The sequence below is a fragment of the Struthio camelus genome, chromosome W, assembly GCF_040807025.1.
Source record: "Struthio camelus isolate bStrCam1 chromosome W, bStrCam1.hap1, whole genome shotgun sequence".
NCBI classification, from domain to species: Eukaryota; Metazoa; Chordata; class Aves; order Struthioniformes; family Struthionidae; genus Struthio; species Struthio camelus.
Window position 1 is genome coordinate 31,916,140 of NC_090981.1, and position 27,792 is coordinate 31,943,931.

Below are 27,792 nucleotides of genomic sequence, written 5' to 3' on the forward strand. Positions count from 1 at the left end.
ATATGGTAGGGTGCTACTAAAGATTTAGGGTTTGTTGAGCCTTGTGCCAGAACATTGGGAGTATCTGACTGAAAATAGTTTGTAGACTTCAGAGTACTGGAATTACACATACAAAAACATATCATTTGGACAATGAAGTTTCATACTGGTAACCGTGTGTGTGTGGTAATCTGTTTCAGAAATGCTAGTAGTCTCTTTGACTTAAACCTATACTTTCACATAGAGATTTTATTATCTTTCCTTTCCTTTCCAAAACTGACTGCATGTTTCTAAAAAGGTCTGCGTTTTGCTCTGTCTAGAGTGTTTTATACTTGCCGATCTGGAATATGTATGTTATCCCCTGGGGGAGCGTCTCCAAGCTTTTCTTCAGGCTTTTGAGCTGCTCTCCTGCACAGGAGGAAAATCCAACTGTGCTGGGTCTGTCAGGTCCTTCTGTCAGTCGATCCCTTTTATTTTTATAAGGTTATCAGGAAGGCTTGTCAGCAAGTTACTGTGGACATAGCAAGCAGAGGAAGGGATTATTATGACTATCGTATTACCTGCCATCTGGAGAGGCTAAGCATGTGATAAGGTGTAAAGCCTGGGAGCACGGCTATGGTACTTGGTTCCGCACCAGGAGTGAGTTGCTCTGAGATGTCTCTCTGAAGAACTAGCTTGGGAAAATCAGATCACATTTCCAGCCGTTATATCTGCGCAGGAATTTCCACAGTTATCACAGTGAAAGGAGTTCTTTCCATTAACCCCCTACTAGGAAATTCATCAAGAGAAACAGCAAAATAGAGTATTCATAAAGTATTTACTCAGTAGCTATTTTTAAGGCAAGAGCATTTTACTCAATTTGCATTGTTCCTAGATTGAAAGAATCATAAATAGAGTTGCAAATGGAAGTACCTATGGCTGGAAGAAGTAACGCTAACCATGAAGAATAATTGAAAGTGTGCGCACATACAAGAGGCAGGGTAGAGAGCATTAAGGCTGCTTGATACTTCCCACTATACGGTTTTGTGAAGCTCTTGGATCAAATGCCAAGAGGGGATTAGATGTTATGATGCTCTCTACTGCTCTGCCTTCAGATTAGATTTCTTTCTTAGAAGTGAAACTCACGATTCTGAGTTCAAGTGACTAAATTTCCTACAGCAATTTGAGCAGATTTAAACACTCAAAAAGGCATTCACAGTAACGAGCATGCTGAGCACCAAAGTCCTTAAAATGTCTAAGAGGAAATGCTGAAGAGATGGATGTGCTGAAATCCTTTCTCTCTGTCCTAGGTGCCTAATAAAAGCCCTATGGAAAGTTCCTCTGTACACCTGGGGTTGACTGGCAGAAACCTCTTCCAGGATTGAGTGGCCATCCATGTGTTGGCGCATGGGCAACTGCATCACTCTGCTTTAAAAACAAAAAAACAAAAAAAACACACTACACACTTGGTCGTGGAGAAAACCTCCTGAACATGCTCCTGCTGTTCAGGGATCCTACCAAAATTTGGCAGTCATGTATGCAAGGTATGTATCCTTACCTGCTACTCTAAGAGGGGAGAAGGAGAAGCAAGAACCACCATGATTTTAAGGATGCCCAGGAGAGATGAGGCAAGTCATTATTCTGTCATACTTTCAGTACTATATATTAGACCGTCATTGGACAAAATCCAGAAGTAATCCTAACAACAGATCTTGAGGACTCGTAAGCATATACATTAGGATGTACAGGATATCACTTCACAGTGATCTCATTTTTACATCTCTCCTGTTCATAACAGCCATAAAGACTGATAATCTTCCTGTACTGTATAAGAAACAGTCTGGTTTCACCCATATCAATTTCAAGTTTAGCAGCATAGAACAGAGCACTCAATTTTATAATCCCAAAGCTGCCTCTCAATTTCTATGGATTTTGCTTCCTTTGTATTTTCATACTGCAATCAAGGAATAGCAATACTTATCTGAATTATAAATCAGACTTTTATTCAGTCTAGCCAGCTGTAACAGCTTATCTGTATTACTATAATTAAGAAACTTTATTATCATTGCTTTGTGGAGGCCACCAGGTGCTCTGCTCTGTGCCCTTTGCATGAAAAAGAATGCATCCGTAAAATTTCCAGTAAATATTTCTTTAAAGAGGTATTCAGCCAATTCCTCTCTTATTTTCCCCTCCCTTTAAGGCAAGGCAAGGAGACATAGATTATTTCTCCTGCCTTTATTATCTAATTATTCTTCTCAACCTTTATTTTATTCATTTAGACATTTAGACGTATCAATAGATATTTGCTATTCAAAGATTCCAGTTTATTCACCTGATCTTCCACATTTACTCACTTTCATTTCAACTGCGCTGACCCATAATATCATTTTCTTAATCTTCTTATCTCTGTCAAACGAGGTACAGAAATTATCACTTTGGTTAGTAATTTTGTTTTACCCCTCATCTTCAAATCATCTTTTAAATACTGTGTAATATCAAATTGCAGTCTTTCTCTCAGCCAGAGCTATTACTTACTGCAGCTTCCTGAGATCAGCCTGTGCATAAGAGGAAAGAGCAGCTCAGCCGTGTGCTTTGCAGAGGACGCTTTCCGCAGCTGTTGAAACGGCTCTTTTGCATCTTATTTAATCACTCCATCAGATCATATTGTCTTCTTCAAAAATAGAGCCATTCTAAATTCCTAATTTCCTTTTTCTACATTCTTAAGAGAACAAAGTAAAGGAAAAATGCCTACTGAAAACACCTTCCTACAAGGTTCGTTGGAGTCCAGCTCCTCTCATATAGAATCAAGAATTTGGGTGATAAGTAATTTCTGGTTCAGCTGTGAATTAAATGTAGCAGTTAGAAATTGAAAAGCAATATAATATAGTATATAATGAATAGGAAATATGTAATGAATAGGAAATTAGTTGTCACGTGGCAACTGATACAGATGAGAACTTCTGAAATGAAGAAAGCTGATAAGGGAATTAAGAATTTCGTATTAAGCCCCTTAGCTAGGTAGAGAGTTTACAATATCAAGAAAATAGACAATTTTTCAGAGAGGGAGGTGGGAAGATTAATGATAATAGTGTTTTTTGTTTGTTTTTAACACAATTAAGAGGATGATCTAAGTAATGATGGCCGGAGAGTTCCACAAGAACTGTGAAATAGCTATTGCAAGACTCTATTGACAAACAGAGTAAAGCATAGAAATGTAATTCATGTCAGTTAATAGTATTGTATGGAAAACAGATCTTCTCAAACAAGTCTATTTTTATTCCTTGAAATAACACCTTCACTTGAGAAAGATAAAGGAGTTAGGTATAATATATTAATATATTGCAAGCCATTTGACCATGTAACACACTGACCAAAAACCACAATACCAGTATAACAAAACCAATATAGCAAATATTCAAGAAAATCTGATTGATTGTTTTTTATTCGCACCTTAATAGTGAGAGCAGACAATAAGTTGTAAGAGTGTTCCCCCACCAATGTTACTTGGAAGCAAAAATAAGAAGGAAAAGAATCTTGAAACTGAATTGGTGAGACTCCATTTCTGATAAAAACTTCTTAAAAAGATAATGAAAAACTGGATTCCGTACAGGAGAGAGATGGAAAAAAGGTCTGAGAACTAAGAAACTACTACTGCCAATGAAAGTGATAGATTTTTCCCTCTTTTGCTGTTCTCAGATCAAAGCAAATCATCTTTATTTTCCAGGAAATATGCTCTAGGTAAATGCAAGCTACTGGTTTCATTCTGTATAGTTGAATCCCTTGTGATAAAAAAAAAAAAAAAAAAAAAAAAAGACTTAAGCTTTCTCCCTGCCTTCAATCCTGTGAATTGATGACTGACTGATGTGTGTGTGGTTTTTGTTTTGTTCTCCCCCTTCCCCCCCCCTCAATATTTCTTAATCATAATTTAAATGATTTCCAAATTATGTTGGAATTATTCTTCACCAGAAAACTGTTCTTTCCTTTACAAAGATGATAGTTTGATATGTGATACCTGTGGAACATGTCTTTGGTAAACTGAAACTCCTCCTTGGGCAAACTGTATTCCCAAAATGTTTATTTTTGAAAATTTTTCAATATCTATCCTGCTTTATAAAGTGAAAATCTATAAGGTAAGTTACAGACAGCTCATTGCAATGCTAGCAACGTTATTTCTTTTTCATCTTGCCGGCAAGGCAATTCTGCTCAGAAAGTACTGTTCATTCCCTCTCCATAGGACCGTGGTGTTTGAAGGCGAGCTCTCTACCTCTTACTGAGGAATGAGGATAAAATGTAGAATCAGCTTTCATTATTTAATGTTTATAGCACCATAGAAGCCAGAAGATTTTATTTGCTTGCATGTCAGGCATGCTAGGCTTTGACATGTCTGTGATGACAAAAGAGTTTGCTAACTTTCTATATGGTGAGACACAGTGTAAAACTTCTCTGAGGAAACATGGATAGAGGGCCACACAGTAACGCCTGCACTAACACGTGCCCTGCTACTTTTGAAAAAAATTTTTGTACAGGTCATTGCAAAGGTGGATTTTGGTGGGAGGAGTCTGAAAGGGGATAATATAGTTGTCTAAGACTACAGATTGAGTCACTTCCATTGATTTCTCACTGTTGCTATAAAAGAAAGCTGTATGTAAGGGGAAGAGGTGGTGTTTGAGAGCAAGATAAAGTCTAAAAATCTGTTTAGAAGATTCTGTGCTCAGCAAGTCTGGCATGACTTTTTGTCAGTACCAGTACTTTTAGCATTAAATAGAGCTTAATTCAAAGGGAAGCATCTAGCCTCCTTCCATTGTCTCAAAATCTACGCACAGTAAAGGATTAATAAAGAATGCTTACCTCAAAACAAGTGAGAACACGGTAGCAATTTATCAAATATTTTACGTACTCTTCTTGCACTTGTACGGCCAGAAAGAAGGATGTATATGACTAATTTGGGTTAGAGGAACAGAAATATCATCTATTTAGGAGGCTTGTCTTCATCAGTTATAACTCATCGGTTTCAAATCACAAAAAACCTCTCTAAAATACATTGGTGTAGATCAGTGTGCTCTCACAGGCCATGCAGTCTGCACTTTGGCTGCTTCCCAGGTTTAGAGTTAGTCTCTTGGGTAGATCAGCACAGGCCCGTCCCCCATATGGTACAAACCCCAGCTTCCTCTGGGTCCAAAATTAGAAGGGGTCTAGACATGGCAGCCTCCTTGCACCCTCATGACAGCACCCTTTGTGCCTACATGAGGAATCACCTAGATTTGAGAATTAAAGAAATAGATCAACTTCTCCTGGACTTGAATTTTATTCAGGATCAGGACTAGGGATCTACAAGCCTGAGCTCAAACATATAATTTCAGTTCAGGTGGTGAGCAACTTTCCAGGTTGATTTTGAATGCATGGTCTGCTCTTAATTTTTCATCAACACATGCTCCATTTGTCCCTAAAGCTCTTCTCCAGATTACTCCGTTACTCTTAAATACATCTGAGAATCACTATTGGTAAATGCAAGTAGAAGTTTATGCACCTAATCCCCTCGGAACTAATAAGTTTTAAAACCCTTAGAAAGTTTGGATTAAGATGCTCTTGAAAGCAGTATTTGTCATCTTAATATTACAGTGCAGTTTGATTTCTTTCATGAATATCAATTTCATATGGTTAGTTAGTGAAATAAAATAGTTATTATAAGCGGTGACATGTTACTGTGGAAAAACATTGTAAACAGTCAATTCTGCAAAAACGAAAATAAGATTTCCTTTTATTTTTGCTAATTAATTGCGACATGGGGCTTAAATGCATCTGCTCCAAAAAATACTCAGTTAAAACAATGCTGGATAAATGCTAAGCTGATTTTTTTTTGAGAAATGTGTAACTGCAATATGATGTTTGATATGACTCTATTAATGTTGTTATAGTTCGACATGTATTCATATTTTTCTTTGCAAAAATAAACAATAATTTTAAACTGAAAAAAGAATCATTTTTAAAATCATTGATCAGATTCCCAGTGTTAGGTGATATAGATCAGGATAGCAGCAAAGAATGCAATCCAGACTTCCCTCATCTGTCAGTGATTTCCTTATACATTCAACCATGTCTTAGCCCTTCTTGTAGCTGCAGAGGCATGTTGCTTCCCTAGTGTTCTTGCTGTGTGCTATTATTGACCAGCAGGCTAGTCTTAAATTTGCTAAACAGCATGCACTCCACATCTGACATCTATGTGCTATTTGCCTTTTCTATTAATGTTTTAGCCTGCCTCTTTAGATCATGATCTTTTGAACTATTTACCTGGTGGCATGTATGCAGCCTGCGTAATTGTAAATGGTAAAATTGATGTAAATTCTTGTTTTACCAGTCTTAAACTTTCAAGTATTTTATTAAATTATTTTATTAAAAAGCAAAAGGTATTTTTATGATCTGCAGTGGAACCGTACTGCAAGTTTTATACACTTGCACTTCTTCAAATCAGAAAGAATTTGGCATACAAAGTAAGTGGAAAAAAAAGGCAACTGAAATCCACAGGTAGGATATAGGCATCAGGTAGGAGAAAACTTTTCCTTTAAGATGTTGTATATTTCCCTGCAAATGGTTTTCACTCTTTTCAGATGTCCCTGCGGTGTCTCAGAAAGCTCTAGCCTGACAAAACCAATCTCGCATGTTCCATCTCCTATTAGCATCAGCCTGTCGTATTTCCTCACTTCCTCCACTCAGGTGTTGACATGCATCATTCTACCACAATTAACTTACAAATGTCCTTTGTAGAAATGAGAAAGCATGATTCTTTTGGTTATTGAACTCCACTAAGGAAAAGGGGTGATTGTTTTTTCTGACAGCAGCCGGATGCACCATGTCAGTGAAAGCTACATTTTCCATTAGGGGAAAGGAAATACCATTAGCTTTGTCATGTGCTAATTTTCCCCATTGTTTTGCTTGCTCTCTAAGTGTCTGCATGAGATACTTTAGCAAAATTCTCATGTTTCAAAAAGTGTAGTCATGTTTCAGTGCCTCTTCCTATCTCATTTCAGAGCAATACGCAATCACAAGCTGTATCCTCAGACACTGCTGGCTGCATAAAGGACTTGGATGTGGCACCAATGCCAGGGTCCATGCTCTCTCTCTAAACGAAATAAATGTATTTCCTGGTTCCATTTCACCTAGTTTTACTTAAAGTTGTGATACTAGTATAAAGCAGGCTACTCTGGTGTGATCCCCCCCCCCCCCCACACCCCCTCCCTTCCTAGGATGCCCTACTCGCACTCTCGCCATGAGGCAGGAAGGGCTGCAGCCATCTGGCAAGTGTTACCTGCTCCTTCTCTCTCAGTCCAGATCTTTGTGGCGATTTGCCCAGGATTGCTGTGCAAGGGTAAAATGTCCCAGAGCGTTGCTGAATTTAATAAGGTCTAGCACCGGGAGTCCGAAATGTCTCTCTCTGACAGGTTAGGCAGGGATAGCCTGACAGCGTGAGTTTATCCCGTCAGTTTGGCAAGGTTCTCCCTTATGCTGTTCTCTGGGCATAAAACCTATTTTGCATAAATGCAGGACATGAAGTTAGAGGTGAATCTTTGTATTTAGTCTTTCTTCTGTCTCCCATTGTGGTGTTAGGTTCTAACATTTTGTCTCGTTCTATTTTTCCCTCCTTTTCCTTCAAATTACACCATATTTGATTGTTGGCCAGTTCATAAGAGTTTTTAATACTCTACCAACCATTTACTGTGTCATTTATAGCTTTCTCACTTATCTGTCTCCCACAGATCTTCTAAGCCCTTCCTTCTGGCTAGTTTCCCAAAGAAACGGAAGTCTCCAGTGCACGGCTGCCTCTCTATGGCCAAGTCCAAAAGGAAAAGTTATAAAACGCTTGCCCAGCCCCAGAGGTCCACAGATTCCCCAGGCTTTCATGCATGCCTTCAAATGGCATTGGCACGTGAGTGACTGTGGGGAAGATTAATCTGGGCAACAGTGCACAATATTGTGGGTTTCCAGCCACCGGCAAATATGTGCTGGCTCTCTTTGCCACCACAGATACTTCAAATGACAAGGCATCAGCCCCGGCCAAAATGCGACTGCGGTGAAAGGCAACTAAGAAGTACTTACTGACAGGCATCACAGAGCAGACTGGCCACCAGGTCTTGCCAGTCTCCGGGCTGAAGGCCACCGTGGGAATTTTGAGCACACGAGCCTCAGGGATCGATTGGGAGCCTCAACATCGTGTTGCAATGGGTCAGTCCCACATTGACAAACTTCACTGTAATTCTCCTGATTCCTTGCTCAGCCAAGAGCTACCCTGGTAACCTTTGGGCAGAGGGCTTCTGTCTGCTTTGGGTACAGTGGGTGGATTTCCTGGGCTATATCTCAAAACTTCCTCATTTTTTATTTTATTTTACAGAACCTCCCCAGAGGTTTGTGTTTCCTGTTCCACAGGGTTTTTTTCGATCCCAGTCATTTCACAGTTGGTTCCATTTCTATTAACAGCCTCCCTTTCTTGTTGCTTGGTCTTGTTTATCCAGGTTTTCTTGCGCTATGACTGTTACCTACCTCACTGACCTATTCTTTTTAGCTTTTGGGCAGAAAGGCTTCTATTTTTTTGCCTTCAATATTAGACCGTTTTCTGGGTTAGTACTCTTTATAAGATAAAGATACATTTTTGACTTTAACTGTACACTGTTCTTTCCCCTTTTCAGCTTTCTTTTTGTTAACCTGCCTTTAGAATATAGCAGTGTGGATAAGCAAGAAAAAAAACAGCTCAGGAGCATTCAGGCCAGGAGGGGTGCATGTGGGTAATAGTCATTCAATATTGGACCCATATGTATACAGTTGTTGCTGAGAAGAGGATAAAAGACCAAATAAATTAGATAAGTATCTAGCAGGATATCCTGTTATCATTAACAGGACAGTAATAAGCAATGTAGGATGACTGGGAAGGGAGGGTGCTGGATGAAGGAAATCTTCTTGTCTTTTGGATTGGAAGGAAGGAAGAGAAACATTTTTTTTCCTCTGTTTTGGGTAAAAAGAAGTGAGAAAAGAAAGCAGAGACCTGTATTTTCAGGGGAAAGAAGGAAGTCAAGCAGTGTTCCTTTTGAATGGATGTGGGATAAAGAAACGTATGGTAAGGAAAACTTTTTTTTAGTTTTGTTTCTTCTGGGGATGTATAGTGTGTGTATGTATTCTTTTTGTTCTGTGCTACAAGGAAGGGAGATGTATCTCTTGTTGGCACTGAATGTCATGTTTGTGAACTCAGCTGGCCATTTGTTGCTTCTTGGCCTATGATATGTCCATTTGGATGTAAGAACAGCTGTGTGGGGTCCATCTGGTCCCGTGTCCTCCAGTCGTATCCTCAGGCTGGCGGTGTCAAAAGCAGATGCCTAGGGAAAGGGTTAAAACTAGGCAAGTGTGGCATGACACGTTATACAGAGTTTTTGTAGTCTGGCTCTGTGGCATCCTTACCCAGACTACGCAAAGTGCAACAGATTGCCATGATCTTTGTGGCAAGAGTCTCTCTGACCTCTTATTGATCCTCTGCTTTTGTCAACAGGGGGTCAGCCAGCCACCACCTCTGCTTGATCCTGAGAAGAGTGGTTTTGTTTTCATGGGCCAACAAGTCATCTAGATCCGCGATGGAACGTGTGTGATATGGTAATAGTTACAGTACTGTAACACTGTAATAGTTGCCTGTAGTGCTGCTAAGTCTAGTCTAAAGAAATAGCCTTGGCTGCTCCTCTAAGACAGTCGTTTCCAGGTACATATTCAGGTTGTTTACTTGACTCCCTCCAGTGAAAGGTATTTGGCCCAAGAATAGGCCTCCTTGAGGATCGTGGCCTCTTGAATGAGGAAGAGGATGAGATGGAGTGGCCGGAACCAGGCAGGTGTCATGATCTTCACAGACTGGGGATGTCTCTTGAAATCCTGTAAATCCTTTATCGGATATACGTGAGGTGGACAAGTAATGGATTTAGCACATGTGACAGAGGCCTGACTATAAGAGACTTACAGGAAGGCTGTGGAGTTAAGATATAATCTTGCATATACTAAGCACCATGCACATAGATTATCTATTCTAGCAAGACCTTTGTGTGGTGCAGGCATAAGGAGATCTACAGCAAAGGATCTCAGAGCTGGGATTTGCTTCATGGCAGGGAAGGCACAGGCTGTTTTGATGTATGCATTCAGTTTTTCTTTATACTGTCTAATTCTGCCTCAAATACATGAGTACATTACACTTAAAAATGAGCCACTGGGACACTCTGCCTACGAAAACAAAAAAGGCAGCAGAGGTGAGGAATTAAGTGTACTTTAAAAAGTATAATTAGGAGCAATGAAAATGAGCTAAGGAAAAGAAGTCCAGATATTTCTGCTAGATAGTACTAGAACTCTCTCAGTAATATAAGCTTCGAAAATGAGTCATACACTGGAGAATTATTCCGTATGTCTTTCCTTCCTCTATCTTGAGTACTTTTTCTCTCATACATAGATGAATTCTAAATATAATATACGTTATATATAATTTTAAAAGAGTCAGTGAATAGAACAGGGATGTTTGAAACAAATACTAAGCCTATAAAATCTTGCACTTGTATATTAGGTGGTTAATACTTACATTGGGATGAGGAAAGGAAAGAAATAAAGCGTAAATATGTAAATAGAGTGGTGTTAAGCTCAACAGAGATTAATTGAATACTTGGAATTGTTTGGTTAGGAAACTTTACAGAATTACATCGTCTAACTAGCATGGTCCCTTTGGCAAGGCAGGGACCACAGGACTGGGCCTATCTGAGGTTGGGAGAGGCTGGAGCTATGCAGAAGTGGAAAAACACAAAGTGACTCCTTGTTTGATACGGGGATGTGTGTTTAAAAAACTGTGGGAAGAGAGGCTGCAAGTCTGTGAGCCTGCAACTCCGTCCTTGGAGAGCAGCACGGCAGGTTTGCTGGGATGCTGCCTCCTGCCTGGCAGGGGTTTAAAAATCAGGAGAAAACTAGAAGAAATTCTGACTACCAGGCAAACAACACTGGAGAGCAGCATGCAAAGCACAAGCCCCTGTAGCCCCAAGGTCAGAAAACGACCTTTGGGTGAGCAGCACACACTGAGCAGGACACACTGATGTTTCCAGGTGGGGTAGCTGGTTTGGTGACCCCTTTTTTCTGGAAAAATCATTGTGCTTCAGCCTGAACTCCTCTGTATTTCTAGAATGAGCTTTCATCCCGCCTGCTCCAGAGCTGCTCAAGTTGGGAACTGGGGCTCCGAGTCTTGCTTGTCGTTCCTGGTGCTATCGCTCTGCTTTAAATGCATGCATTTGTCTGCTGGCCTGCTAGGAATGACCAGAACTAAACCTTTCACCCATGCTGTTTATTTTATTGCACTAAGGAACTATTTCTTGTTTCTGTGTACAGTGGGGGGTTCACTGCATGTTATTTGTGTTGCTGTTTTATCTCATGAAGCTGCATTTACAGGAGTAGTTATTATGGATGAAAGCTTTTATATTTATGAATGTCCAACTTCTCTTTTTGCGTGTTAAGTACATGAGGGCTGATAAACTCTGAGACTGATTATTTCAATTCCTGCATCCCCCTTCAGTGCTCTTACTCTATTTTTAAGCTGGATAAGAATATTTGCCCATGTATAAGATGCATTTGGCAGTTCTGAGGAGCCTGATTTGCAGTCACAGATTTCAAAGGCTTCGTAATTCGTTAGATAGGAACTGGACTGAGATTTTAAAAGGTGTGTTAAAAGCACTGTAGTTTGGATAGATGGTGTAGGGACTCGAACTGAATGCTCATCCTTGAATGGTAAAAAGAGCTGTTCTTGAGTACTAAGGAACAAATTATCATGACCTCAGTATTTGAAGTAAGAGAAATCCAAAAGGCATTTTGTTGAACTTGTGATTCTCAGTGGCTTCAGGAGAATTTACTTCTGCTCAGCGCCTCTGAGCCCGGCTCAAATAAGTTACAATTGTTCAAGTTGCGATCCTGTGGCACCATAGAGAAAGAAGTCTGTGCTGAAAAAAAGCTGTGTAATCTTTTTTTCCTTGTAGTTTTATCAGTTTGGGGTATTCCTGTGTGATTTGGTCTGTTTAATGTTCTGCATAGGAATCGTTAAGCAACAGCTCCCTAAATTATCTTAAAGTACTTGCGAATACCCAAGCTCCCCTTTTGCCGTACCGGGAAGAGCGTGCTGAAGCGACTCAGGATGTGTCACTGCCGAAGCACTGCCCACAGGAGCACTGTGCCATTCCTGAGCCAGCTCTGGTCGATTCAGTCCCAGCACCAACAGCAAAGCAGCCACGGGGCAAGCAATCCTCTGCCTCTGGAAAGCACCAGAGAGACGAGGCTGTGCTGAAATAGCTGCACAGCTTTCAGGATCTGCAGGTGCTGCTACGTGTCCCTGAGCGGCACCACACTCTGCCTTCGGGGCACGCTTGGCAGGATTTAATTACCCAGACACGTGTCTGGTGTTTTTCCAGGTGATATAAGATAGCTCGCCTGGCCTCGAGCCGTCATTGCAGACCTGACTCCTGCAAGTCCTGTGTGTGCCAGTCCCAAGGAGACGCCTTGCATACCCCTCCGCCTCTCAAACGGCACGAGCTGCCTGCGTCCCGGTGGCTGGGTCCTGCCCACCCGTGTGGACGGCAGCTTGTGGACCTCGTACGGCCACACGTGGCTGAGGACGGATCCCCCTCCCGCTATGACCAGGCTGGAAATACTGCTGAGGTGAAACCAGTATCAAAGACGTTGCTCTCGCTGACAGTAGGGCCCCTTTCACCCCCTCTGACAAGTCGTTGTGGCAGTGCAAACTAAAGAGCAGATGGGGCTGTGTGCCAACGTGTCATGTCCCCCTGCTCTGGTGCAGCTGATGCTAGCTGAGCGCCAGCACCAAGCCCAAATCGCAGCCTGGTTTTCCTGCACGTGTGGCCAAGGTAGGACAAGGGCTTGCGGAGCCTGTTTCGCTGAGGCATGGCATGATATATGGTTAGACGTGGCAATGCAATCTCAGAGGAGTGTTTCAGTCTCTCTGTGCTCCTGAGTTATTGTTCTGATGATATTGCTGCTGCTATAAAAGAAGAGATGAACAATTGTTTATGGAAATAGATCTGGAAATTTCTTTAGCTTGCAGGAAAGCACGGGAGAAATAGATGTCTCCTCAGAAGAAATAATTTCTCAAAAGGCATCTGGAACGGTGAGAGGTGCATATAAAATAGGACAACTTAAATATATTTGAAACAATATACGTTTAATCTAATTGATTTATAGAATTACAGGATGAGCAGTCCAACATGTATTTGTTGTGTTTTCCACAGCACTTCAACAGTTTCATGAGGTTCTCTTCTCCCTAATTAAAATGATAGGAGAGATGTTTGTTCAGTATGGGGATTCACAGCCTAAAATTCCCTTGAGGGTAAAGCACCTAAGTCATATCTTAAAATACAGACCGATGGCTCACTTCTCCTTTGTAAAGGAGATAAAGATGTGAGAGGAAACCTCATGTTTTTGCATATAGCTTAGTGCTCGCCGGCAAAGGCGTGATCTATATTAGCCATACTAGCTAGATAAATTCTCCTAAAAAACATAACTGAACTCTTGCTTCCACTAAAATCAGTGATAATTTCTTTTTTTCCTGTGGGAAACGTCTTTTTTTGGATTCTGAGAACGCAACCACATAGGTAGCTGACAAACCTGATATTTCGTATATTTATTGGATAGAACTGGTTTGCCATCTCCATAATCTTTCACACACACATGCACAGACGTCTTTATCTCCTCCTGTGTCTCCAGAGCACCGCTACTGCTGACATTTATCCCAAGTGACTATGACAGGTTCACCCATGGCACTTGAAAGAAAAAGCTAGCAATTTCTTGTCTCAGAACCATGTCATCTCTTCAGTAGGAAAAAGAGCCACTGAATATTTGATTCTCTGTTCACTTTTTAATCTCTCTACAAATAAATAAATGGTTAGAACTGAACTCAAAATTTTAGAAATACTGATATTTTCCTCTTCAGGGCCACTAGGAACTTGGTAATACCCTATGGTTCTCCCTTTCTTCCTATCGGGTAGTTAAGTAGTGACAACGGAGCCTAACATATTATTTCAATTCTTTTGTTTCCATGGTCTAGTGATTGCTAAATATTCACCGTGATTCCTTGGCTTCTGTGGGATTTCTAAGTGGTTTCACTTCCAAATGTTAGTAAGGCCCAAGATTACTTACTTTCCAAGAGGAATTTTGCATTAATTATGGTAGAATCAAGCTACTCCAATTAAAAGAAGATATAAGGCCTACCAACTCTTCCCTGTTCAATACAGCACAGCAGCACAGCAAGTAGGTGTCTCCAGTATTAATGGACAGGTGTAATGTGGTGACTGCAATAACATGAGCTCTGGTGCAAAATGCAAGCATTTACTGAGGAGGAAGAGGCGAAAATAGCCTGAAGTCTTGGAAATGTTTATCAGAGATTCTTTCAGACAAGTTGCATACCAAATACTTTACAACGTGCTTTTCTGCGGGAATGGATAGATAGAATCGGAGAGAAAGAAATTAGGAATTCTTTGGAGGGTAAAAAGGATTGAATTTCATGTGAGATTTGAGAAGAATCAGACAAAGGGGAGTTTGTAAATACATGCTAATGGAGCAGTGGGGATTATATGGCTTTAGGGTGTCAGCTGGTCACAAAATTCTAATAATTTTTGGATCGCAGGCCATTCTGTGAAAGTTGATGCACAAATGGAAACATGGCGAGTTCCCTGAATGGCAAGGACACATCACTGAACAATGATGGTTAGGAGGCTGAGATAACTTAAACAACCCATTAACAGTAGCTGCACTGAGGGACGAGTCAGGAGCTGCCAACAAAATTGCTTGAGTTGTCTGCCAAGATGCCAGATGCTGCTGCTAAAAAATAAAAATAAAAAATTGTTAGCCAGAATTGGTATCTGAGCTTCATGTCTGCCTTCCAAACAAACACAACAAAGAAATATCTTCAGTACTGAGCACTCATAGATCTATTTTTTTAAATATACATAGAATATATATTTTTCAATATTATTGAAAAATATTGTATTATTAACTGCTGTGGCAAATGGGAAGAAATACCTTATCCTATGCAATTATGATGCTTGTGAGACTGAATAATGAAGAACTTTGCTTAATGCTACAGATCCTTTCCTTCTCTGATTTCTTTTCTATTCCTTACTAGCAAAAAAAAAAAAAAAAAAAAGCCTTTTGTAAGTTTCTAGCAGAAAATGCTATTTCTAGCTTTATGTCTGGTAGGGAATGAAAAGGTTGTCTTTAGAGTTTAGCAAGTGGGTGTAATGATGACCTAGAATTTCTATAACATAAAGCACTTAGCTTTATGTTTTCTCATTTGAATGTTAAGAGAAGAAGCTGAAATTTTCCTGGCAGTATCCACAAAGCAGTTTCTGCTAGCACAGTTCTTACAGCTCAAGGGCAGCAATTTACTGAGAAAATGGACAAGATTGCAAGACCTGATTGTAGTGATACCTCTGTCTGGATAGATGTACCACAAGTAACAAACTTCAAAAGGTCTGAGCTTGACCTTAAGTTCTGACCCAAAGCTGCTGATTTCCATGTGAATATTCATGCTGGGCTCTGCACTGTGTCGGCAGGGCAGGGTTTATCAGCTCCAGTCTGATCGTGAAGGTGTAGAGGGAGGCGGATGAGATGGAGGAAGTGCTCTCCATGCCTGAACCTGGGCTAAAAGCAGAGAGCAGGAGTCGTGGCTCCCGCAATGTCAGCGCTTGGCTGCCTGGCTGCTCTCACAGCCACCAGTTAGAGGTCAGGGATCCCCATGAAAAAATAAACCAAAAAGGGTAAGTCAGCCCAGCCCAGCCCAGCCCAGTGGAGCACTTCTTGGGTCCCCAAACTGCACTTTTAAGGCAGCGTGGGTGTATTCAAGCTTAGCTCTTCCTGGAGCCTGGGGAGCTGCTTAAGCCAGGTGAGAAAGAGAAGAAAAGCACAGCAGGGAATGTAATGTACAGCCCACAAATTAATATACAGGGCTTGGAGAAGCACCCCCCATTCCCTCTGTGAACACACCTCACTCTTCCTTGGTCCTGGCCAAGCTCTAGTCACAGCTAAGAAATCACAAGAAAAAAAAACCAGCCAAACAAACAAACAAAAAAGTAGTCCTCAGCACAAGATGTATATATTACTTGTGTGCTTATTCTTTATGTTCTTTATAACTACATACTTTCAGCCTACATCTCCGTTTAAGATATAAATGTCTTTATATCAGCATTTGCAAACAAAGAACATGTTTCCATGTGTCAGGCAGAAAATGCACTTGGCTTCTAAGTGTGTTTCAAGCTATAGATTATGCAGCGGTAAGCAGGAGAGATGTTTTAAATATCTTCTGAATAAAATTTAAGTTAGGATGATTAATTTTATCACATATCCATAGATTACGTTTTCACTGTAGATTTAGATATCTATAATCAAGGCCTCTTCTTTTTTCTCTGATGCCCTCCTTGGTTGTTGTTTTGTATCCCATCCATTAGCCAGTGAGTCATCAAGCTATTACCAAAGTCAGTGTCAAGGTAAGTATGGTATAGAAGAAAAGCTATTTCATAGTGCTTCAGGAATACACAATACAGCCAGGTAGAAAAAAAATCTAGTTAGGACACTGCATTATATATTGTAATCTAAGCATCTAACTTTATTCTGCAAGCAAAAGGATTGGAGAAGCAAAACCCTCTTTGCAGGTCTCTGTCTCTGTCTCTCTAAAAATGAACAATACCAAAACAACCCACCCTTCCCATCCTAGTTTCAGACTGATAATATCTGCTTTTAATTCAGTTTTAGCTATTTTTGGGAAAGTCTGTTGTGGATAACCTTCTCAGAAGAAAAAAAGGTTTTGAAACATAATGAGCAAATTAACAACTTGACGTTTTGCACAAAATACTGGGCCTATACCAAAGGTGTAGTGCAAGCTGCACTTGAACATGTTTTTTTGACTTCAGTCTACATATAGACAAACATGAAAAGGTGATCAGAAAAGCTGCATTTCAGATAAATAGACACTGGATTTTTTTTTTTTGAAGTACATAGAGAAATTTTAAAATCTCTAAGTCATCTCTGTTCTGCGGAGCAGTGGACGCTCATTGCTGAGTTCTGTTTCTTCCACAGGGAGAGCTCAACCATCAAGCCTTTGGGAGCTTGGGAGCATGGACAACATTTTGGTGAAATATAAGCAAAGCTTGCCTTCTTCAGAAGAGATCCACAGGCCCTGATCCTGCAATATCTTTGCCTCTTTCTACCTCATGAGCCGTGCCACGGAAACCAAAGGAACTTAAATCTAAAGAAACTATTATGCCAGGTAATCACTTCTGTGTGATCACTTATGTACCTATTAGCAAAGCCTTTGCAGGAGTGTTTTCACAGGGCTTCCTTTGAAATCACTTTCAGTTACTTTCTTGGCAAATCCCAGTATTATCATTGCTCTCTGCAAACGTTTATCAGACAAATATTCCAAATATTTCATGGTGCCCTTCGAAACTACATTTCAGATACAACATTTCACAATTTAGACAGCGGCGTTCTATTGAGTCTGTTTCATTGTTATTATGAACTTCACAAAACATCGTACTGTCACTGCAGTAATAATTGCATGCATCAGTTGTGTAGTGATTTTGCTTTAAATTTCCGAACAGTGATGTTTAAACACAATTACTTCAATTTAATGAATGATCAGAAATTACTTTTCCTAGCTCTAGTAGCCATTTCCCCAGTTAAATTATATATTTAACCAAATATATAATAACCAAATAAAAAAACAAAGAAAAAAGTGTTTCTTAAATTAAAAATGAAATTAAGAAGTAACAAATGTGGTATGTGAATAGACTTCACAACCAGGATGGGCTGCCGTCCAAGATATGCTATAAGATTCAGAGCAGTCTAAATGTTGCTGCCTCCCTGGTAATTAACTAGTACAGTTTTGTTGCCTTTGTGATTACATGAAATAGCACACACATCAAAATAGATACTGTACTAGAGCCTTTCAGCAGCACAAAGAGCAAGACGATGTTTCAGGACATATGGCAGAATATAACATTTTCTCAAAATCAGGCCTCAGTGTATTAATCTCAGTTAAAGCCTTGGCATAGACTTAAGTGCTGTAGAAGTCCTGTGCTGATCCTCTGCAAATAAGTGATCTTTTCACTTGGAGTCAGACCTCTGCTTATCGCCCATTGAACCCTCATAAGAAAAATACCACGAACAGACTATTCACTTTTCCCCTCTACGGCAACAGAGTATTGTAACACAAACCTAATTCACTATACCTGTATGCAAATTTCTACTTACTCTTCCTGAGTATCCAGACTACAGAGCAGAACAAGCTGCACACTCTCACCCGGAGAGGAAATCAATGCTCACGCCCCTCGATCCATCCCGGGTTCCTGGTGAGAGGTATGCCATCTTTGCGGGGCTGATTTGCAGAGCATTGTGGGAGAATGGTCAGTTCTTTCCGATATCCATAGGTAGTATTTTTAGTCCTCCAGTGTAACTAGGATACTTCTAGTTCTACTTCTTTTGCTGTTGTTTTTTGTTTGCTTGTTTTGTTTTGACTGTTCCAACATCTCTATTTAAGCCAGGTAATACAGATGTGGTTTTGGACAGTTGTAGCTTTCGCTAAAGCTTGTGACACTTTTAGAACACAAGAGCATCGCACTGTGTATATCTCTTGGTTATCCAAGTACCCCTTGATACCTAATATCACAAAGCACAGGGCAGAGAGTCCTACACTGCAAAAATTTCTGATGGTCAAATTAGTTGTCTTGATGTTGATACCCCCAGTAAGATGTAGAAAGAAAAAAAGATTTCTCTAAGAAAAGGTAACAGTTGGTCCTGGATTCATGCTGTGGGCGAATGAAGCTTTGAAGAAAGGCACATGATGAAACCTGACAGGCGTTCTCGTTTTCGATTCACATTTCCCCTCAGTTCACTCACCAAAGCTCTTGTAAGTCTTTTTAGCAGACAGCTGAGGAACTATTAGCAGCATCTTGTTATCTAAAAGAGGCATTGATGAATTGGCTGCCTGGATGGACACGGTGGTTCTGGCATCCAGAAAGCTTTTGTTTTCTGGTGGCGATGAGGGACGGAGCAGGGAGAGAATAAAGCATCCTCAAAATCTCCAGCTACATAAAAATCTGACAAATTAGACCCTGTTGTCTGTTCTGCCTGAAAAGCCATTCACTTGTTTTACTGTGTGACTAGGATACTTTAATGCTGAAATACATTAGACATCCGTATTAGAGGGATATGGTGTGTTCCCATGAAACTGCCACTGTCATTGTACTACATGGTCATGTGAATTATGCCAGTCCCCAGGGTTCTTGAGTCTTATTCTTATATTTAATAGGATAAAGCTGATTTATGATACTTTGTTAAATGATGCTTTTGAAAATTATTTATTTAGCTAGTATAATTAAACATTGTTGAGCAGCTCTGACAGAACATTTATTCGAGATCATGAAAAACTGACAAGATACAATTCCATTTTAAATGTTTTATATCTACCAGATGATGTTATTTATAAGTCACACGATTTAATTAATCACACTATTGCTACACAATAATTAAGGATGACCTATCAAAATTACAATCATACATTTAAAATATAGCCGACACAAAGGATTAGAATGAATAAACCAGCCTATAAATTAATAATACACAATATACGTGTCATGAATGTGACTAGGAGCAGCAGAAAGTGGTCACTTTGACCTATATACTGAAATAATAAGGGACAGGTACCTATAAAGTAATCTCCATTCTTCTGCATTAATTAAAAATACATCCCAATCATAATAACATCTAAGTTATTAAAAAGACTGTCTAAATTCTCACCAGACGTTCATCTAACAAAAAAGACTAGCAGAGTGCTAAAATGATGTCTTGCATTTCATTATAGCTTTTCCTTTATGTCCGCTTAGATTCCCATCGCTTCATATCAAGATGGTGCACATAAAGCAGTGAATAGTACTTAAGCAAATATGACTCGCAGGAAAGGATGCGTCACTGTACTAGCACATTTGTCTGGAAAGTTTGGGGGGCATCAGAACATGAATATATCTGGACTTTGGATAACTAGGAGCTTTACTGGTTTAGTGATGTGTCAGGGGACTTAACCCATATTTGAACTGAGAAAATTTTGCATTGCATAGATTTTGCTTTCCTGTTTGTGAAGTGGTCCATTTCAGATAATCTTTCATGGTTTCTGATGCTCTGCTTTCAGGAAAAACTGCACCTTACCCTGCAATAGATGCAGAGAGACCTTATCTCTATATATGGAGATTCACATGTCCCAGACATGCTTTTTTAACCAGCACTTAGTGGCTATATTGTGTCTCCATTACCATTCCTTCTCCTGCACGGAGACATTTCAGTCCATGGCTTTCCTGTCCCCTCGCATTCGCTTCGGGCACCTGGTGATGAGATAGAGGCTCTTCCTGTGTGGCTGGTACAAAAGACCCTTCAGTGAGGGGCACTGGTGTCTGGAGTCATGCCAAGCTCCCTCACTTTGCATGGGACACTGCAGGCCTGGGAGAAGGGGACCTCGTGGCTCTTCTCTTAGTCATGTTCCCAGTTAAGGAAAGAGAGACCTGAGATACACTGTGTGCTACAACAGAGGTTGAATTATTGAGCGCTAACTGGGCAAGAAAACACACCAATGCCACACTCAAGAATAAGAAAGAGAAGTAGTATAACATTTCTAGGTCCTCTCTGAGTGTCAGGAAACTTTCCTCCAGATGTTGTGCATGGGTACTGGCAGGAGCTGGCCCAGCCTATCGCCACCCTCCTGCTCCTTCAGCTGTCTATTAAGGGCCCCTATTTGCATTTTCCTCTCCCCCAAGGTGAGCTGGCTGGGCGGACCAGACAAGACAGGCGAGGCAGAGCAGGGTGTATGGACGGCATGCTCATATCGCAGCTCGTGATGCCTTGTCTGTGGGGACAGTCACCTCCAGTGGGAGACAATTTTGAGGAGCTGCGGGTAAATAGTGCTTTAAATCATTTCATCTGGATCTGGAATTATACAGCCACATCTGCAATGTATTACTTGCACTCTAATGCTATTATGACATGCAGACTGCTGACTTTCTTTCTTATATACTTCCTTTTCATTTCCAAAGATTATCCACCTTAAGAAGCAGGCACTCCCTGACAACTGACTTTGTTGTGAAAAGTTTTGGAGGAAACAGGAGACCAAGTCATTTTGAAAGTGCAGCCAAAGAAAAAGCTGCTTTTCAGTATCCAAGCTGAGAGAAACGTATTTGATGCGCTTTGTCAGCTTTATATAAAAACAAAGGTTGGCATAGCTAAAGATTATGCATATCAATTCTGCTTAATTAGCTCCTTACATGGTTCACATTTCTTTTAAGTTAGTTAATTAACAGAGCTTTCAAATCACTGCTGCCCTATATTCTCTGGAGCTATCCAGCTTGCGTTGCCTACCTTTATAAGGCGGGAAAGAGCCCTCCTGGATACTGTCTTTTGCTCCAGAACAGAGCAACTATTCAGCATCTACTTGAGACAGCATAGCTATTCTATTATTAGTGCTGTAATAATTTTCCCACCAGGAGATGACATGCTGAATCTGTAAGATTAGGCTTAAGCAATGCCTCTATATATCAGAACAGCGTAATGCCTACAGCCATTTCAACATTCCTGTAGGAATGTATCATACGTATCCACAGCTTACAAGGCACATTACTGTTGCAAGATTTTTAATTTAAGAGCATAAGACTATGCTCACCTTTGCAAATAGGAATGTATTTGTAAAGACAAAAATGTGATGCTGAGACTACGTGCATTTCTATATGCATTTCAGGGAGTTACTTCAGACTAGATCTAGTTTAGTTCGAAAGACTGAGTGGCCATCACTAGTTAGAGCCCATTGCACTGTTAGGTACATTCCCAGGATACATCTTCTGTCTTATTTTCATCCAGTCGTTCATTGACATGAACCAAAGCATGGTAAATGGGGACAATTGGGGAGTTTGTTCCAAAAGTACACCCTGACAAAGACTGAAACACAAAAGAAGTTAAAACTGAAACGAAAAAATGTGTATTCATCATACGAGAAAATATTTTGGTCCCCAAGAGCACCAAAGAAATATTATTAATTGAGAAAAAAGTTATTTTAAAATTCATATATATACAGCATAATGATGGTAGGTAAAACTAGTCTGCACAGCAAATACCTTCCTGATAAGTATTTCCTGCCAGTAAAATGCATGGATACATTTTTCTTTTTTCTTTTTGTCTTTAGAGGAGGAAATATGCCAAATTGCAAATGCATGCACTGAGCATGTAAAATACAGCACAAAAACAGCTGGCATTATTCTTTTTGCTCTCACTTCTTGTCATAAGGCTCAGTTCCTGATTTCTCCCACTCTTAGGCGGCTGCTAGCTGTAGCTGCTGCTATCACATTCTCTACGTGAGTGATGAACATTTAATCTGCTGTAGTACAAGGTTCACAATAAGACCCGGTTGGAAAGCATCAGGTCCTATCCCAATAATATTTTGTTATCAAAAACGCTCAAGTTTTGAACCTTGTGCTGTATCCAAGAAGAGCGTCTGAGGGAACCTGCTTGCACCCCTGATGAGTTTGATCCCGGGCTCGGAAATGCTGGATCTAAGACTCAAGATTGTAGGAGACGTACATGGCGGGTGGCTACTGACCAAGGAGCCAAAGAGCCTCGCTAGCATGCCGCAGGCGCTTGCCCACCCCACGTTGTCACTGCTGGTGTTAGCAAAGGAACTGAAAAGAAAAGCAACATAAATGAGCTGCTGCGTTTTATAGGTGCTTCTGTGTCCTGGCGAATACACTGCATTTTTGGCTTGGAGCCAAGCTGAACTGACACCCCCCCCTCCCCCCCCCCCAACACACACACATCACAACAAACAAAAGCATTGTGATAGGTTGAAAAAAGTTTGGCCAGCACCATTTGAGTAAGTATTTAGTGTGCACATTTATTTAAAAAAAAGGGGAGGGGGAGTGAATCCAGCCCCCTCTACATATAGCTGTGAATGCTGCTTAAAATTCATTAGCCTTTGCTGTTGTTTAGACTTTCCCTTTAATTAGTTTTCAGACTGTACGTTCTTTATAATCACCCCATGCAAGATAAAATGAGGAAGTTTAATACACTCCATTTGTGCAATGAACTGAGTCGTTTATGGAAGGTGCTACATGATTAAGGCAGGTGGGTTGCTGAAGTACCAGTTTCCATTTGATTGCTGTTTACTTAGTGCTACGTTTAATTTAGGGCCCTATTGTATTTTGTGGATGTTGCTTCTAGCTGTGCTAGAAATGCTCTCAAATATTGAAAGCAACAACCAGGATAATTTTTGAAAAATCTTCTCCATTCAAGACACGTAAGACAACTGTTTTGGTTTGGGTTTTGTTGTTGTTTTTGTTTGTTTGCTTGTTTCAATGATTTGCCTTTTAAAAGTCTTTTTCTAATCATAATGACACCTCTTCCTATGGGCATGTACAGGTAATTGATCCTAGCATGTTACATGCTATTGCTATTGATCTGAGAACTGTAACGGCTACTGAAGTTAATTATATTATTATAAAGCCTACTATCATAGGAAGAAATACTGTAATATCTTCTGTTTTAATGTTTTTCTTCAGAAACTTCATGAAAGGTTACAAATAAAAGACGGCTAATTGCTTAAATATTCCTTTTTTAAAAAATGTTTTGTACTTAACAGAGTAACTTATTCTTTATTTCATTTACCATGTAGAAAAAATGGAAACCCTGTGTTTCAGGGGGTTTTGGTTCACTGTTTTGGTTCATACAATACTGAAGCAATATTATTTCCAACAACTGAAAAAAGGAAAATAAATTGAAACAATATTTTAGTACATCCAATATCAGTACACAAAAAGGATCATCTGGCTGCTTATTTTTATTATCATAGCACCTATGCTTAACTAACATAAATGAAGCGTATATTGATACATTGTAAAAAGTCATCTTGTCATTGTTTTTGCAAAGACAAATGGCTCACATTGGCTTCTTGTATCTGCAATGTAGTTCTAAGTGCAGGTTTGATGTTCTCATTCTCACCTAGGAGTAAATAGACTTGCAGGTGCAGAAGTACACAACCTGGGGTGGCACGTGGTAGGTTAACAGTCTTTGAAAGTTTAGCCCATATTTAAAATTATTCCTAGGAAAAAGTAAAGGTGTTATTCTTTTCAATATATTCATTTCAATTTTTTGAAATTTCAGTAATTATTTCATTCTTTTATTTCTTATTAGGAGTTAGGCAAATAGAGTTAAGACTTACTAAACCTAATGGAGTTATATCTGTTTTTGGACTTTAACAAGACATTTAAACATGTTCCTAGCTTTAAACACATGTTTAACTCTATTAAACAGCTCTGTAAAGTTGAGCCGTCTCACTGGATTCTAAGATTTCATAATGCCTTTACAATGAAAAGTAGATGCTCTTGCAGCTAAATCTGAGTTCCAGCTTTTTTACTGTTTCCAGCAAATGTTCTCCTTCCCATTCACAGTGAATTTGTCCTTCCTGCATTAGGCCTAGGAAAAGAAGACCAAAACTGCTTCTGCTCAGGTATGCTGTCTCTGACACCGGCCACTACTGGCTCCCTAAGGAAAGAGTGTAGGAATAGACAAGTACAGCAAAAACTTTCTAGCCTCCAGAAAGCAGAGAGTTCTTCAGTCAGTAATTCCACCATCACTCTCACGTTCCCATAGGCCTTGATGTATTTTTGCTATATGACTTCATCTAAGCCTGTATGTTCTCAAGCACAACATGCTGTTGCAACAAGCATGTTAACCAATTTTAATTTTATGCTAGGCAGAAAGGGACTTTGTTTGAAGTCTGACTGTTCTCTATAAGCTTCCATTGCATTTAGGACTTTATAGGTATTGATTGTACGGTATATTCCTGTAAAAGAACTCTCAACAATGACTACATCCTTTTGAGTATAACTATAAAGAATATTGCATCCTGTCTATTTTTTGAAATTTTGCAAGAAGAAAAATCGAAATAAATTTTGTTTGGAAACAATGAAAAGGAGCTCTGCTGTAGTCTCCCAGGTTTTCCAATCTCCTGGCTGTGTAGCCAAGTGCTGGAAAGTTGTGCGCACCCACTGTAGACAAATGTGCCTCTTTTTTTGTGGCCCTATGCCATCTACTTGGTGATGCAGGCACAATTTGAGCTCCTTCACAAATCCCAGGAAAACTGAAATTCTAAAATGAACTAATCTGAGCTCCAAGAGGAACAGCTACACAAATCTGGGTGCCCAATATGCACCTGGATGTCCTGCATGCGACACAGACAACAGACTGGTCAAAGCTGCTTTCTGCTGGAGGTGAGCCAGTGACAAGGTATGGAGACAAAATCATGAATAATCTTCAGCTGTGATGTTCTCCAAAACTGGGAGGCTACGTTAAAGAGCATCTGTTCTTGCAAAGGATGTATAGTAATTGTATCAAAGCCAATGAACAGAACTGGACTAAGACCCCACAGCACAAAACGTGCCAGAAGAAGGCAGGTTGAATGACCTTGGAAAGCTGCATCTGTGATTCTTTTAGAGTGCATGTCCTCCAAAAATTGGATGAATTTATTCTATAAAACTATGCAATCTGACTCCACAGATATCAAATCAAGAGATGATTCTGTCATTTATATGTAAATAATGTAACCAAAAACAGAACTAAAGCTGAGTTCCAAATGAATTTCAGAATAGATGAAATTCTATAATAGATGGAGTCCAGCAATCATATAACAAAACCTTCAAAAAAAAAAAAACCAACACTAGACATGACCTTTATCCCTCAATTTCCCAAATAAACAGTTTCAGCACTTTCAGCTTTTTATTCATTTAGAAGCCTTTGCATGCCTTTAAAAGATATACCTCTTTGAGAGCTACTTTTTTTTATGAAGTGGAAACTGTCACCTCTGTAAAAGAAGAAATATTTATTATAAAGTCTGCACATAGCAAGTGAAAATAGAATTGCACCTAGAATGTTCTCAGTGTTTGACAGTTTACAAAGGCTGGTCTCTCGAGACAGGTAAACACTTCAGTGCAGTTTATAGTTCAAAGCAGTATTTCTGCTATAGTCTTGTTCCAATATTGCTGTGGTCTACCTAGAGGAATTTCTGAGAGATTAGTAAGGTGTTCATCTTTGATAAGTCCTAGCTGTAATGAATATATGTTGATTCTCAGTGGCCATATGAGGAAATCCTGTGCTTGGTCTCTGCCTCTCATGTCTTCATGTTGTGAGAAGGGCTTTGCTGAGGTCTATATGAACTTCCTGCATTCAGTTGCCATGGGCAGTCCTTTAATGAGTTCCTATCTCCAAAAGCTGATGTAGTCCAGTCTTTCCTGATTTTTTCTACCCATGAAGAATGAAGATAAACCAAACAGAATATACGTTTTGCTTCTTGTAGCACTGTTTTTCACAGTTCAGTGAGAACCCAGAGCTTCTCTTTGGTAGTTCCATATGTGGGATATTTACACCCATATAATATTACGACATTTATATTATGGTAAATGGGGGTTTTGTTTTCAGAACCAACATTTTTTACAAAATCATCACAGTCAAATGCCTCAAAAAGTTAGTAATTTAGGATTGTAATGAATACCTACTCTAACCTCCTTTTAGTCTTCCTAAAAGTAATGTTGAGCCCTTTGCAATGTATCTGACCAAGGTAATGTTCAGGGACAGATGTCCAGAATAATCCTCTTGATTAACTTGGCAGAACTTCCTTCCTATTAATACTAATATTTCTCAGTTAGTAGATTTATTTCTCTGCAGAAGTGTTCTTTTTGAGATTCCGGATATTTACAAAAAGACTGCTTTGGAGCAGAATAAACTTGTTTAGTCTTACATAGCTTAAAGTCTACAGTTTGCTTACTGTCTCAAGGTTGGATCAACAGCAGCAGAAACAGCCATATAAATATTTAGAATCTCATGTGATTATCCTTATCACTGCTGCTATCCTTACGTGGTGTTGCTTAATGAATATACTGGAATCAGTTCTGCATACTTCCAGACTGTATGTCTGAGTATGTGTAATGAAGCACTTGGCAAGCCTGGGACGTTCAACTGTTAAAACGCCCTTTGTTGACTTAGCTTTGAAGACTCGCATTTCACATTCGCTTTCCAACATATGGATTAAATGCTTCAGTTTGTAATACAACCGATATCTCTGTTACCTTTGTACATTATCTGTTAAACACATTCATTAATCACCATTTCCTAATTAAAATAAAAGAACATTACTCAGATACTCTAGTGGTGATTTCCTCACAGCCCAGCATCTTATTACTTCTCATTTCTGTGGACCTGTTTCCAGAATACACTCAACATCCTAAAATTTTCTTGTATTTCCTCAAATATATTCTTTTTCTAAGGCTGGCAGCTAAAAGAATGTTTTTCCCCTCAGTATCCCCATAGCTTTATAGTGATATAAAAAGTAGAGAGTATTGATTCTATGCTGAAACATGCACTGCATGTATGGAAGAGAAACAAGAATTTCACTTGCAGAAAGGCAACAAAGCTGATGATGATGAAGTTAGTTTCAGCTTGAACCTATCTTCTGTAAGGCACTTAAAACAATAGCAAACTCATACTGTTACGGATATTCATAGACATCATGAAATCTGTATTTGGGAATGTCATCACAGCAAGGTGATGCATGACATGGTGCTGTGTTTTTACCTTTTAAGTTAGTTTCTTTTATGCGAGTAGGCATTGCTCTCCTAAGAGCTCTGTAAAATAAACCATCATAATTTAACTAACATGGAATGATAGCTTAATATTGTGAACTCCTTAATATGGTAGCATAAA

The 27,792-nt window shown here is 39.6% G+C and overlaps 1 long non-coding RNA gene across 2 annotated transcripts; it reads left to right on the forward strand.

The window, feature by feature from the left end:
* The first annotated feature begins 8,419 nt into the window (after positions 1 to 8,419).
* On the forward strand, positions 8,420 to 25,898 carry LOC138064115 (uncharacterized). Of its 2 annotated transcripts, none has more exons than XR_011137368.1 (6): positions 8,420 to 8,567; positions 8,967 to 9,061; positions 9,488 to 9,588; positions 17,086 to 17,275; positions 20,814 to 20,950; positions 21,090 to 25,898. It is a non-coding gene; the product is annotated as an uncharacterized lncRNA (long non-coding RNA). The 2 variants fall into 2 exon arrangements; XR_011137369.1 differs by having other exon boundaries at positions 22,229 to 25,898.
* Positions 25,899 to 27,792: the final 1,894 nt, after the last annotated feature.